Raw genomic sequence first — 16,186 nt, forward strand, 5'->3', positions numbered from 1 at the left:
ATTTGATCCCTAGGTTGGGAAGATCCCCTGGACAAGGGAATGGCAACCCACTCCCGTACTCTTGCCTGAAGAACCCCATGGATGGAGGAATCTGGTGGTCTACAGTCCATGGAGTCGCTAAGAGTTGGACACACCTGAGTGACTAACACATTTTTTTACATTATACTTTCAAAGGAAGATGACCTCCAGCTCTAGAGAAGCCAGGAGATTAAGAGCCAGTTTTCTGCTCAGAAATGCATCAGCTCAGCCACTTCTAGGAGCCTCCTGCGCAGTTCCTCCTTCAGGATCTAATGGGCAGGTAGAGGAAGGGGAACTCCATTTGCAGCCTTCAAAGGGATGTCGAACCCTTCAGTGACAGGGCCAGCAGAGGACCAGAACAGCTCAGAACGGAATGAGTGAACTGCATGGTCAGAGGACAAAGGGTGAATCAGGGGTCAGGGCGACCTCAACACCGTCAGCAAGGAGGGACATCTCAGAAGGGCCAGTGTTTGAACAAGAACCATCTGGGATAAACAGTAATCATTGGAAAGAGGGTTAAGTACTTTGCCTGAGATTAAAAAAAAAATAGACCAGCAACGGAGGTATGTGCTAAGGGCCTCCCTTTATTGATATACATATATATGGTTTTTATGAGGGACCAGCATTTACTTTTATGGCTGAGTTAATGGACTTCTAGAAATAAAAATTGAAGGCAGAAAGCAACATTTACTACTCCTGTAACATTAGAAAAATCTCCAGCAGCCTTTCTCCTTCTCTCTGTCCTTCCTTCTCCCCCTTCCCTGCTTTCCTCCATCTCCCCCTGCATCCCTTCCTCCTCTCATGCTCATTCACTCAGCATCAAGCCAGGTACTACGGACAAGGAGAAGAAAGACTGGATCCCGCCCGAACCAAGCAGACTAGCGCACATTATGGTGCCATGAAAGTCTGCACCACGTGGTACAGGAAGGGGCCGCATGGAGCTCTGAGCAAGGTGATTCCAGGGCCTGAAGCTGGCCCCTTTCTCGGATGTCAGGAGGCAGAGAAGTAAATGAAGGTTGTATCTAGGTGGGGGAGGGGGTGGTCTGGATGATGCCTGTCTGAGGTTTGAAGGCTAATAAGGGATTGGCTGAGTGAATTTGGAGAAAGAACATCTAGGAAGTGGGAGGAGCTGTACAAAGGCATGGAGGTGCTGGGCTGGGACTTGAGTCCTAAGACCTCAAGTGGGCTCAGCATGACTGGAGCCCTCAATGGGGACGTGAGAGGGCTGAGAGAAGACAGGCCAAGGCCAGATCACTGAGGGTCTTATATATCCAAGGTGCTGGATTATCTTCCAAAGCAGTGGTTCTCAATGTGTGGAGATTTTTTCCCCTCAAGAGACCGCTGGTAACGTCTGGAGACAATGTACATGGTCACCACTTGGAGAGGGGTGCAACTGGTATCATTTAGTGGGTAAAGGTCAAGGATATCACTAAACATCCCACAATTCACCAGACAGCTCCCCAGGGCTGACTTCTTACTTTGCAAGGTCCAAACGAGAAGATGACTTTTGATCTAACATGCACTGGTCAGGGTTCCCTTTGACTGTGGTATACAAATACTCGCTAGTTGTGCCTTTGTTTGCTTTCCCTGTGGCCTTCCCTGGTGGAACAGACAGTAAAGGATCTGCCTGCAATGCAGGAGAACTGGCTTCGACCCCTAGGGAATGGCACCCTACTCCAGTATTCTTGCCTGGAGAATCCCATGGACAGAGGAGCCTGGTGGGCTACAGTCATGGAGTCATGAAGAGTCAGACACAACTGAGACACTTTCACTTTCTTTGCTTTCCCATTTTAAATGTTTGGAGTGAATACATTCTGTTGGAAAGTCTTACTTTTTTGGGGGGGGTGGGGGATCGGCAGGCTAGTTCCATGAATTAACAAACTCATCAGAGTAAGAAAGAAGTATTATTTTTCTAGATAGTAAGTATGTGGACTGGAATGGGTGAATTTAACTGAGATGACCATTACACCTATTACTGTGGGCAAGAATCCCTTAGAAGAAATGGAGTAGCCGTCATAGTCAACAAGAGTCCAACAAGCAGTACTTGAATGCAATCTCAAAAATGACAGAATGATCTCTGTTGGTTTCCAAGGCAAACCATTCAATATCACAGTAATCCAAGTCTATGCCCCAACCAGTAATGCTGAAGAAGCTGAAGTTGAACAGTTCTATGAAGACCTATGAGATCTTCTAGAACTAACACCCGAAAAAGATGTCCTTTTCAATATAGGGGACTGGAATGCAAAAGTAGGAAGTCAAGAAACACCTGGAGTAACAGGCAAATTTGGCCTTGGAGTACAGAATGAAGCAGGGCAAAGGTTAATAGAATTTTGCCAAGAGAATGCACTGGTCATAGCAAACACCCTCTTGCAACAACACAAGAGAAGACTCTACACATGGACATCACCAGATGGTTGACACCGAAATCAGACTGACTATATTCTTTGCAGCCAAAGATGGAGAAGCTCTATACAGTCAGCAAAAACAAGACCGGGAGCTGACTATGGCTCCGATCATGAATTCCTTATTGCCAAATTCAGACTTAAATTGAAGAAAGTAGGGAAAACCACTAGACCATTCAGGTAGGACCTAAATCAAATCCCTTACGATTATACAGTGGAAGTGACAAATAGATTCAAGGGATAAGATCTGATAGAGTGCCTGAAGAACTATGGACAGAGGTTTGTGACATTGTACAGGAGGCAGGGATCAAGACCATCCCCAAGAGAAAGAAATGCAAAAAGGCAAAATGGCTGTCTGAGGAAGCCTTACAAATAGCTGTGAAAAGAAGAGAAGCAAAAGGCAAAGGAGAAAAGGAAAGAGATACCCATTTGAATGCAGAGTTCCAAAGAATAGCAAGGAGAGATAAGAAAGCCTTCCTCAGTGATCATTGCAAAGAAATAGAGGAAAACAATAGAATGGGAAAGACTAGAGATCTCCTCAAGAAAATTAGAGATACCAAGGGAACATTTCATGCAAAGACAGACACAATAAAGGACAGAAATGGTATGGACCTAAGAGAAGCAGACGATATTAAAAAGAGGTGGCAAGAATACACAGAAGAACTATACAAAAGAGATCTCCAAGACTGAGATAATCATGGTGGTGAGATCAATCACCTAGAGCCAGACATCCTGGAATGTGAAGTCAAGTGGGCTTTATGAAGCATCACTATGAACAAAGCTAGTGGAGGTGATGGAATTCTGGTTAAGCTATTTCAAATCCTGAAAGATGATGCTATGAAAGTGTTGCACTCAATATGCCAGCGAATTTGGAAAACTCAGCAGTGTCCACAGGACTGGAAAAGATCAGTTTTCATTCCAATCCCAAAGAAAGGCAATGTCAAAGAATGCTCAAACTACTACACAATTGCACTCATCTCACACAATAGTAAAGTAATGCTCAAAATTCTCCAAGCCAGGCTTCAGCAATATGTGAACCGTGAACTTCCAGATGTTCAAGCTGGATTCAGAAAAGGCAGAGGAACCAGAAATCAGATTGCCAACATCTGTTGGACCATTGAAAAAGCAAGAGAGCGCCAGAAAAACATCTACTTCTGCTTTATTAACTACACCAAAGTCTTTGTGTGGATCACTACAAAGTGTGGAAAATCCTGAAAGAGATGGGAATACCAAACCACCTGACCTGTCTCTTGAGAAATCTGTATGCAGGTCAAGAAGCCCCAGTTAGAACTGGACATGGAACAGCAGACTGGTTCCAAATAGAAAAAGGAGTATGTCAAGGCTGTATATAGTCTTCCTATTTATTTAACTTATATGCAGAGTACATCATAAGAAACGCTGGGCTGGAGGAAGCACAAGCTGGAATCAAGAGTGCCGGGAGAAATATCAATAACCTCAGATACGCAGAGGACACCACACTTATGGCAGAAAGTGAAGAAAAGAGCCTCCTGATGAAAGTGAAAGAGGAGAGTGAAAAAGTTGGCTTAAAGCTCAACATTCAGAAAACCAAGATCATGGGACCTGGTCCCATCACTTCATGGCAAATAGATGGGGAAACAATGGAAACAGTGAGAGACTTTATTTTTTTGGGCTCCAAAATCAGTGCAGATGGTGACTGCAGCCATGAAATTAAAGGACACTTTCTCCTTGGAAGGAAAGTTATGACCAACCTAGACAGCATATTAAAAAGCAGAGACATTACTTTGCCAACAAAAGTCCGTCTAGTCAAGGCCATGGTTTTTCCAGTAGTCATGTATGGATGTGAGAGTTGGAGTGTAAAGAAAGCTGCTGCTGCTGCTACTGCTACTGCTAAGTCGCTTCAGTCGTGTCTGACTCTGTGCGACCCCATAGACAGCAGCCCACCAGGCTCCCCCGTCCCTGGGATTCTCCAGGCAAGAACTTTGGAGTGGGTTGCCATTTCCTTCTCCAATGCATGAAAGTGAAAAGTGAAAGTGAAGTCACTCAGTTGTGTCTGACTCTTTGCGACCCCATGGACTGCAGCCTACCAGGCTCCTCCGTCCATGGGATTTTCCAGGCAAGAGTACTGGAGTGGGGGTGCCATCGCCTTCTCTGAAAGAAAGCTGAGCACTGAAGAATTGATGCTTTTGAACTGTGGTGTTGGAGAAGACTCTTGAGAGTCCCTTGGACTGCAAGGAGATCCAACCAGTCCATCCTAAAGGAGATCAGTCCTGAATATTCATTGGAAGGACTGATGCTGAAGCTGAAACTCTAATACTTTGGCCACCTGATGGGAAGAACTGACTCATTTGAAAAGACTCTGATGCTGGGAAAGATTGAAGGTGGAAGGAGAAGGGGATGACAGAGGATGAGATGGTTGGATGGCATCACTGATTCAATGGACACGAGTTTGAGTAAACTCCGGGAGTTTGTGATGGACAGGGAGGCCTGGCGTGCTGCAGTCCATGGGGTTGCAAAGAGTCAGACACGATTGAGTGACTGAACTGAACTGAACTAAAGTATGTGAAGGGTAGGAATTATCTACAAATTCATTCATTCACTCACTCAACAATGAAGGCCAGGCTCTCTGCACACTTTGCAGACATCTGCTCAGTTCACCATTGCTCTTCAAGTTGGTTGAGAAGATCAGGATGGTCCACAGAACTTCCCAAAGTCTGGGAGGGTCTGGGATCACCATTCCTCATGCAAAACCCACATCTGTGAGTTTTGTTCCAGGAATCCACTTCCTATTGAGAGTCTTCCCTGCATCATAACTTACACGTTTTTGGTTACAGACATCACCTCTTCTACTTCCCAGTCGTTCACCTCAGATGTAGAATTTTTCCGTTTACAGAAATGATTTAGAGATTTTCAGAGCCAGTCTGTATATTTTCAGAATGAGTCTCTCATGGAAAGATAGATACAAAGTGTTAGTCCAGTGGGAAAGGATGGATGGGCATACATTCAGACCTTCCTCCCTGTCAGACTATCAGGGTAGTATCACTGATGGGAGGGACTTCCTTGAAAGTGGGGAAGTTTTTTTTGACCTCTGACAGACATTCATCTGAGCATAGCCTGTGGTCTACTCCCCCGAATCTTAATGGATCCATATGAATTATAAGAAGGTAGACAGATATACAGCATTTATTCAGCTATGTATGTCTTTTCTTCCCTCCTTTCCCCTCCCTCTAGGAATCAGGTGTATGACAGTCAGCAGTTCTCTTCTATGAGCCTGAGTAGGAGGGAAAGAGGCTGGGACCATAAACAGGAAGAAATGGGAAGAGAATTGATGAAAATCTCCAGTAGCTCTTAAGCTTCCCTGGTGGCTCAGATGGAAAGGTTCCATCCCTGGGTCGGGAAGATCCCCTGGAGTTTGGAAATGGCAACCCACTCCAGTGTTCTTGCCTGGAGAATCCCATGGACAGAGGAGCCTGGTGGGCTACAGTCCATGGGGTTGCAACGCGTTGGGCATGACTGAGCAACTAACATTTTCACTTTCCAGCACCTCTTATTTCCTGATCAGCTTGAGGTTGGGTTATGTGGCTACAGAAGGGAAATGAGAGAGAATAGAGCCTGTAACTGCCTTCCTTTGTGATTTCTCTTTGTGCCTGGGAGCCATGTGGAAGCACCGTGAGCAGAGGGGAGGAGAGCAGCCGCGAGCACTGCCCTTTTGTTGTGAGACCTGGACAGGTTGACGGCTCTGGTCTGAGACAGGGTACGGAGACCTTAGCACCATGTCCCATGTGTCAGGAGGGTCAGTCAGTGGCAGGCATGTACACATAGATGTATCACACAAAATGCCAACAAGGGAGCAGAGGGATCATTTATCCAACTGGTTGACCTCCCAGTTGTGGTGGCCATGGCCCAGAGAAGTTAATGCACTTTTTGAGGGTCACAGGCAGTACAATCCCTGGAACCAGCCTCTGGGCCTCAGATTACTTGGCTGGAATTCTTAATGCCAGTCACACCCTTGGAGTGAATAAAGGAAAACCTGTATTCTGTCTTGCACGTGTTCTTCAGCATCTGTATTGGCTGTTGCTGAATTTAGCATTTGAAGCTATCATTTTCATACAAAATGGAATAAAACAATACAACCCATTCACCATGATTTACAAATCGAAGACACCGAATAATAATACCTTGCATTTCCAGAGAGCTTTTTATCTACAGAGCTCTTCCTAGACAATAAGTAATGAATCCTCCAACTCCCCTTAGGAATAGAGACACACATCCCCACACGCACCAGTGACTTAATTTACATGAAATGAAGGAAAAGACATTCCGAAGCCATGTTCTGCTAAATCATAATTACAATCCTAAGCCCAAGATAAACATGTTGAACTCTCCCAGGAAGGCAGCGACGCTTACCCACAGGGGATTTCCTCTTAGATTCTGCCCTGTCTGTGAGGGGAGGACAGTTGAGGAGGCCCACATAAAGCTGGCCTCCCTGGGGTCACGGTCTCCTCGTAAAGGCAAACAAGCTCGGGCAAGTGGCCTGCTGGGGGCAAGTGCGGTGCAGTGGTCGGGTGGACTTTGGGCCTTCCTCCTCTGCTGGGCAGCCCCCTCTCCTCTGCTGGGCCTGTCTGGCCCTCCCTGGCACCCCTGCCTCTGCATCATCTCCTCTTGGTAATTGAGGGAAACAGTGTGAAAAGGTGTCACGGTGAGTCAGGGACTTCCTGTGAGACACCTCGTGGGAAAACAGGCATTTTACAAAGAAGAGCCTGGAAGTGGATGCCCAGGAGCCGTCAGTCACCAAGGGAGGTAGAGTTGTCTTCCCAGCGCTCTGTGAATCACACTATCTGGCTGTCACCTGCCTCCACCTCCCCAAGGAGAGGGGCCTGTGTCCAGGCTCAGGTGTCCACCTGTGCGTTCAACCCGCTGGACCTTTCCACAGTCGAGCCTTACTTACCTTGCTTACTTACTTGCTTTGAGATGACACCGGCCTCCACAGAGATGTCCCCAAGTCCCGTGTTAGAAATGTTCAGGCTAAATGACTCCTGTAGGGGCGCAGTGGAGAAGGCAATGGCACCCCACTCCAGTACTTGTGCCTGGAAAATCCCATGGATGGAGGAGCCTGGTGGGCTGTAGTCCATGGGGTCGCTGAGGGTTGGACACGACTGAGCAACTTCACTTTCACTTTTCACTTTCATGCATTGGAGAAGGAAATGGCAACCCACTCCAGTGTTCTTGCCTGGAGAATCCCAGGGACAGGGGAGCCTGGTGGGCTGCCATCTATGGGGTCACACAGAGTCAGACATGACTGAAGTGACTTAGCAGCAGCAACAGCAGGGGCGCAGTGGCTGAGTGTGAACTGCTGCCCTCCAGGTCAGCGGGCTCTGTAAGAGTCGTTCCAGTGGAAAGCATGGAATCCCTTTATTTGTCTCTACCCCTCATCCTCTCCCTCCCCATGGCTGAGGCCATGAGACCTCCAACTGCAGGCCACCCACTTCACTCTCGGAGCCGCCCTGAGTCAGGGGCCCCATCTCAGTGTCCAGGCAGCTCACGGGCAAGTTCCCTTGGTGCTGGCCAGCTCTCCCATCCCTGCACTGATACCTGATCTCTGCTATTTTTCCTGGGATGGTCCCTGGTTTACACTCAGGGTAGAAGGTGCTGTGTTGACCAGCAGTGGATTAGAACTGCCTGGTTTCTGGATGTGGTTCTCTGAAGGCCAGGATAGAAATGGCCTCCACATGGTCTGTGATGGAGAAGACATCTCTGTTCTGCCTCCAGGGAGCATTTTTAAGGCCAAATTAGGGGTAGGAAACAAAAAGCACCCCATACTAGACTGATGTATGTGGCAGAAGCAACAAAGGGCAGAAACAGCAGTAGGGAGGAGGGACCTGCCAGGGGTCCGGCTGGATGTACTGACAAGAGATGTGCAGAAGGGGCCGCAGGACTGAACGGCAAAGAGGTTTCTCAGGGGAGGCCTGAGCCACAAAGGCCAGGATAACCAGAGCTGGCTTGCCAAGTGGGTGGTTGCTGGTGGGGCTGCAGCCTCAGTGAGCTCCTAGCAACATGGAGTCTAGACGTCCAAAGCAATCTCAGAAAGTGAGGTAGATGGAAGAGGGAAGAATGCAGACCACTGGTGAGGAAGGCTGAGCTGCATCAAGCCTGTATGGATGCTCCTGTACGAAATGATCACAGTATGGAAATGCTCCTGCCACTGGGAAACACTCGGGCTTGGTTTTATTAAAGGAGAGAAAGGGGAGATATAAAAGAGAGAGATATAATCATCACCACCACCATCATAATCATTACCATTACCACCACCACCATGACCACTGCTACCATCACCACCACCACCATCATCAAAATCATCATCACAATCATCTTCATCATCACCACCATCATCACAATCATTGACCACCACCATCATCACCACCACCACCATCATCACCACCGCCAGCACCACCACCACCATCATAATCATCACCATCACCACCACCATGACCACCACTACCATCACCACCACCATCATCATTATCACCACCACCATCATCACCACCGCCATCATAATCATCACCATCACCACCACCGTGACCACCGCTACCATCACCACCACCACCAGGACCACCGCCATCATCACCACCACCACCACCATCATAATCATCACCATCACCACCACCATGACCACCACCACCATGACCACCGCTACCATCACCACCACTATCACCATCACCACCACCACCACCATCATAATCATCACCATCACCACCACCGTGACCACCGCTACCATCACCACCATGACCACCACCACCACGACCACCGCTACCATGACCACCGCCATCATCACCACCACCGTCATCATCACCACCATCATCCACAAACTGCACTAAAAAATTAGAAGCAGTGCCTTAAAAGTTCCTGGAACTATGAAGCATCTCTTGAGGATGAAAGGATCATCATGAGGAGAAAACCACAGTTCTGAGGTTGTGCAGAACTAAAAAGATAGAGGGCTGCTCTAGAACGGGATGAGCTTGGAGATCAAGAACATTGGGAGGATCTGGGGAGGACAGTCACTTTGTTCACCATAGAGGAGCTGCCACCTCTCCACCCTGAAGGGTGAGAAGCCGGCAGCAGAGGTCTCAGTCTCCCAGTATGGAACACTGGGTTCAGACAGTCATGATGGGGAGGCCAGGGGAGGCCCTGGCAACACCCAGGCGGGATGGGATGCTCTCTACATTCAAGAGACTAGATGCAGTGAATAGGAATTGGCAGAAAGGCTGAAAACCAGATGTGAAGTGGAGCAGGCGGCCAATGACCCCTAAACATTTGAAAAAGCCATGAAAGAGAGGTTATAGCCCCAACAAATGGAAAAGTTTACACCCCAAGAGCAGAGTTAATAGAGCAAACAGAACAAGAATTTGGCACATATATAATTAGAATCCTCAGAGAGAAATAAAATGATATTGCACCCATAAAAAGGAATGTTTTAGAGATCTTGGAAATGAAAAATTTGATGATTGAAATAAAATTCTCAGTAAATGGGCAGAAGCACTGAAGCTGATAAGAGAGTAAGTTGAAAGGCTGAGCGTAGGAATGCTCTCTGAATAGCAAGAATGGACAAGGATACAGAAAGGATAAACACCAATTAAGAGAATGGGAGGACAAACCCCACAGTTGCCAACATTCATTTAGCTGATCTTCAGCAGATGAGAACAGAGAAGACTGAAGGGAGAGGTCACTCAGGCAGGAATGGAAGGCAGGGTCCCAGACTGAGGACAGGTATGGGCCTTGGAGGCAGCTGAGCAGAATCAAGGTCAAACAGAAGGAAAGACTTATCAGCAATTTCACAGTGACATTTCTGAGCTCAAGCATAAAGAAAAAACCCTAAAGGCTTCTGGGAGTAGGAGGGGGAGGGTAGAGAAGGGAGCAACTACATAACTACAAAAATAACATTGGATACGAGGAGAAACTGGGGAAATAGCTTCAAACTTCTGCGGAAAATCCTTGGGAATCATTATTCCACAAATGTAACAATACACATGTGAGGACCCAAAATGAGATGTTTTTCAGACATGCAAGGATTCAAATATTTGACATCTCAGACCTGATCTGAAAGAAGAATTAACTCAAGGACTATGATACAAGAACCCACAAAACAAGGACTTCCCTGGCAGTCCAGTTGTTAAGACTCCGAGTTGCAAATGTGGGTGGGGGCGGGGGTTCAATCGCTGGTCGGGGAACTAGGATCCCACATGCTGGAAAAAAAAAAAAAAGAAACCACAAAACAAATGGGGAGTCAGTACCTTAAACATAGAGCTATAATTCACATACCTCAAGATTTATCCTTTTAAAGTATGATTCAGGAGATTTTAGTGTTTCCACAATGCCGTTCAACTGTCCCCAGTGTCCAAGCCCAGGACACTCAGCGCCCAGATAGAAACCCTGTGCCCGTCAGTGGTCTCGCCCTGGCTCTTCATCCTAATTTAACAGGACATTGAAATAGGGTTCCTTTTCTTTCTTTTCTGGGGAGTCCTTGAGACAGTAGGAAAAAGCAAAATAAATACAACTGGATCCATCCAACGACAGAGGAGAGAAACTACAGAAAACGGTGGCAAATGTTCACACAGTGAGATGGCAGGTCAACTGAAGCAGGCCAGTAAGTTGCAGCCAATCTGACTCTGTTAAATTCATCTATTAAAAGTGTGGAGGTGCTCACAGTGGGTAAACCCTACATTCAACCATATGCTGTTGGAACCACAGGTGAGCGATAAACCTAAAGCAAAACCACATGGGATAATAAGAGATCCTGGGATGGAAAAAGATACAGGCAAGTTATCATAAATTATGCATTTCCATATATAATATATGGTGCTATAGAAATGTAACATGGGGCGAAATAGAACAGGAAGCAGAAGCTTAAGAAGACCATGAAGGATATTTCATGTAGAAAAGGAATAAACTGTCAGGAAGATCTACCAGCCATGGGTGTTTAAACACCTAAAATGTAGATTCAAAATCTGTTCTGTTCTCTGTCCCCATACACTAGCAATGAAGCAAAACCCACACCCTTATGATCACAGGAGAATCTGTTAGACTCCAGAGAAATCAGGGAAAGTGACCAGAAAGACATGAAACATGTATGAGGCAAGAGTCCCAAAGGGGTGCGGGGGTCAAGCCTGCCTGTCCAGCACTGGGAAGTCGGGTTACCTCAGGCAGCCGGCCCAGGTAGTACCTTTGGAGTGGGACAGGACAGCCAAGGCACCAGATCCACACTGGCTGCTGGGGTGTCTGGGCGCAGAGCACGGGGGCAGAAAGGGGCTGCAGGACTCCGGAGGCACAGCATTTCTGGAACAACTTTATACTTCTGTACCCTCAGAAACACTATTACATATATCAAATGCTCCAGCTTGGAGCAGGATACCCAAATGTCAGCCCAAGCACCCCAGTATGGGCTGCATTTCTTGGAGAGCAGGGACTGAGAGTGGGCGGGGCAGGGCTGGCTCAGGAACCCATTCTGCTCTTTCCTACCATTCCTTCAGCCAGGAGACTAAGGCACACATTATCTGTTTTTAAACTTGGCAAGATTTCCAATGTCGCCTGATTGGAACAAGTGCATTTACATGAAATTTAATTCATAATTGATGGTTAAATAAGAGGCCACTCTTAGCCCATAACAACTTATAAGAGAAGAACAAAGTTGGAGGACTCAGGGTTTCCAATTTTAAAAATTACTACAAAGTTACAGTAATTGAGACAGTGAAGTGCTGCCATAGGAAAGACACAGAGGTCATTGGAATGGAATTAGAGACCAGAAATAAACCTTCTAGAGTGTGGTCATTTGATTTCAGACAAGGATGACAAGACAATTTATTGAGGGTGAGAACAGTCTTTTAAACAAAGAGTAACAAGACCATTGGATATCCACATGCAGAAGAAAGAAGCTGGATCCCTTTCTCATGCTATATACAAAAACCACCTTAAAGTGGGTTTTAGAGCTAAAATTTTAAAATTACTTGAGGAAAATATAAGCGTAAATCTTCATGACCTTGGGTTAGGCAAAGCCTTCTTATATATGCTATGATGAAAGCACAAGAGACAAATTTCAAATAGATACCTTGCACCTCATCAAAATTAAACACTTCTGTACCCAAAAGGATACTATCAAGAAAGTGAAAAAATGACCACAGAATGAAAATATTTGCAGATCTTACATATGATCAGGGACTCATATCCAGAACACAAAAGAGATCCTTACAACTCAACAAGGCAAAAGACAAATAACCTGTGAAAAATGGGTAATTTAATAGGCGTTTCTCCAAGGAAGATTTTAAAACGGTCAATAAACACCTCAGTATCAGTCACTGGATTCTCCCTGGTGCCTCAGATGGTAAAGAATCTGCCTGAAATGCAGGTGACCTGGGTTCCATCCTTGGGTTGGGAAGAATCGCTGCAGAAGGGAATGGCTGCCCACTCCAGTATTCTTGCCTGGAGAATCCCCATGGACAGAGGAGCCTGGCGGGTTACAGTCCATGGGGTCGCAAAGAGTCAGGCAGGACTGAGCCACTAATGCTTTGGCACACATACATCATTAGTCATTATGGAAATGCAAGTGAAACCCACAATCTAACACTTGGTGGAACAGTCATAAAAAAAGACGGGAACGTGTGTTGAGGATGTCGAGAAGCTGGAACTCACATATACTGCTGGTGGGAACCTGTAACAGTGCTGCTTCTGTGTAGAATGGTTCAAAAGTTCCTTAAAAAGTCAAAGACAAAAAAGAAAAGGGACAAACAAATGTAGGCTTACGTTAGCTTTAGTATGGACCATTTTCAATGTCTGTCTGCTGTTTGTGTCCGAACTAAGTCACATAACAGCTAATAAACAAAGCTCGGACATATAAAGAAAAGACAATAAACAACAATCAAAAACTCTCTTAGCAAGATGATTCCAGGCTCCGTCACAGGTTGCTTTATTTTTCACTTCAAACTAACACTTAACTTCTTCTGCCAAAAGCATTATTAAATCAGTGCCCCTTTCTTTAAAATGCTTTTATCCATTCTTCCAGTTCAGGGGGCTTCAGACTTTTGTAGAGGAAAAGATAGCCTGTGACAAGTGGATGACATTTAACACAAAATCCTGTAACACAAGAGAAAGGACATTTTACTTGGAAGAGGTTCTAGGAAGAGAAAGTAGGATGTTTGTGAGACTGAGTAATGTGAATTTCAAGGTTTAATGAGATATTAAAAAAGTACTTTTCACTGATGCGTCAGTTTTTACTGTCAAATATAAAAGTGCTTATTCTCACAGATCCTTAAGGCTCATTCTGTTACAGTACAAGAAGACGCTTCCCTGTTCCAGAACTGTGAAGCACGCGCTTCATGTGACTTACAGACACAACAAAACCTCCATATAGTCAAATAAATGGCCAATGATTCCATCATCCTTGCTTGTACTTGTCAATTTAAACTCGGACCAAACATAAGATCCTCCCAGACAAATCCTTAATATTAGTTGTCCTCTACTCCTTCCTAATATCTTGCCCAAATAATTCATGATTTGAATGTGTACTTCTGTTTATTTGCAATATGATAAAATACAGCTGTGGGGGAGCAACTTTTTTTTTTTTTTAATACAAGAGGGAGACAATTTGCACTTCTGTAAGCAGATCTGAGCAACCAGCAAAGGAGAGAAACTTTACCCTCCAGGACTGTAGGCGTCTTTGAAGCAGCTGGGAGATGAGACCTCTCTGGAAGAGGAAGAGCTCTTGGTAACTTAGGGAGGGTCCACTGGAATTTCCTTGGAAAAAGTGTTCACGAATTTCAAGAAAACCTGGAAAAAGTGTTCCTTGCTAAAGCCACCATTCTTTATTAATTTCTTGGGTTAAGATTAAAAAAAAAAATCACATTATTAAAGATGCAGTTGAAAGCACAAGATTTCATCAGGAGTAGGATGTGTCATGGTGATTCTTAACAGACCATTATGACTACTTGGATTAAAATAGTGACGATCAACACAGATCCTGTGCTTTTTACCCATATCAAATGCTCTCACAAGAAGTCTCAAATGAGTATCACATAACAAAAATGAACTTAAGCTCTTTTAATAGTGAACAGCTAGACAAAAATGAAAACGGTATTGGATGTTAATAAATATAGCACTTTATAATCAATGCTACAATATGTACATTTTTACAGCATAAATTACTGTATAGAACTGTCTGACTTAAAATCCTCTTCAATTGTTGAAATAATCCTAAGACCAATTCCTGTAAGAGGAGATGAAGGCCCTTTATTTTGGTTTGGTGGCTGCTTCAACTGGATGGCTGGCGATATCTCACGGGGGATGAGCAGGTTTTCTAAGTGGCTGGCAGCTTTCCCAAGACCAAGATGCAGAATTTGAAAAGGTGTTTAGTGTGACATATGGGGCCTCTGATATCCCCACACTGAAATCTTGAATTAGAATTGCCAGCTCCACGAATAAACATCTAAGATGACACAGCAAAAGGAGAATGGTGGAATTAAAATTCCTGCTCTGGCTGAGGCAAACTGTGGGAGTGACTCTGAACCAGATGTCCCAGAACCTTGGTGGTAACCCGCTGTCGCGCTGTAGTAGGTGTGTCTGTTCCTTAACATCCTTCCTGAGATGAGATGAAATCTGAGTGTCTAGCTGGTGAATCTCCACCTCCTCATGCTAATATTAATCTGAGTACCTGGAGTTCACAGTGCTGCTGTGAAGAGGGTATTGATATTATTTGGGCTTAACTCAGGCTGGAACTTTCATGACTGTCAGCTGTTACTCTTTTGTCCTAGATAGAGACTAGGAAAGGGGTTTCCAGTGGGTATGACAAGAAGGGGCCCTTCTGAATGAGCGTTTCATGATTGTTTTGGCTAAGCTCAAAGCAGTCATTGTGGTATACAAGGAAGCTCCCATGTCTAAATAATAAAAATATTAGGTAAAAGCTGAAAACCTCAACTGAACATTTATGGCTTGACCTCGGTGATGACAGTCAGGTCAACGGACAGATTTCTGGGCTCTGTCTTGCTGCCTGGAGGGAGAAATGTCATTCTCACAAAGTCACTGAGTTCTCAGGTTGGCTTTCCCTCTCCAGGGAGCCTGACTAAGGGTTAGCCTACAATTAAGCAATAACGTTGAGGCAATTATCTAACCCACTAGAGGGAAAACCCCTCCTTTCCTCAGGAGGGGTCTCTGCTTTCCTGAAGCTCGTGACATACCTGTGTGACAAGTCCCCTTTCTCAGGGACAAACCTCCCAGAGCAGCTGTCCTCCACCCCACCAGCCCCAAACAACAAAAACAGTCACCACCAGAGGGGCAAGATTCTCATGAAGAGAACTGGCCTCCTGGCATCAGAGGAAAGCCAGGAGAGCACGGGTAGTGAGAAGCTGGTGCCGTGGGGCATCTGGCCAGACCAGGATGTTCAGAGCCTGCTGGTCTAGAGGCAGGCTGTGTTCTCACTGAAGAGGAGCCCATAGGGAGCAGGACCCCATGTCCCTCCTTCCCGTTTCCTAAGGCCAGGACTGGACGAGGAAGCGGATGGTGGGATTAAACCACCGCCTGCAGGGGACCTGGCAAGGAGACCCCTCCACCCCTGCCCTCACTGGTCTATGAGAACCCTGCCAACCAGCAGGCTGGACTCAAAAGTGGTAACAGCAAAAGCTCGGGGGTCCCATGGAGACCCCACTGTCATCCTCTTGGTTCCAGAGAACTGGGTCGGAGCCAGGACCTTGCACATCACACACCTTTGCGTCGTGGTCCATAGAGAGGTTGGGCTGCCTGTGTTGTCA

Source organism: Bos indicus x Bos taurus, chromosome 11 (genome assembly GCF_003369695.1).
Source record: "Bos indicus x Bos taurus breed Angus x Brahman F1 hybrid chromosome 11, Bos_hybrid_MaternalHap_v2.0, whole genome shotgun sequence".
Taxonomy (NCBI): Eukaryota; Metazoa; Chordata; class Mammalia; order Artiodactyla; family Bovidae; genus Bos; species Bos indicus x Bos taurus.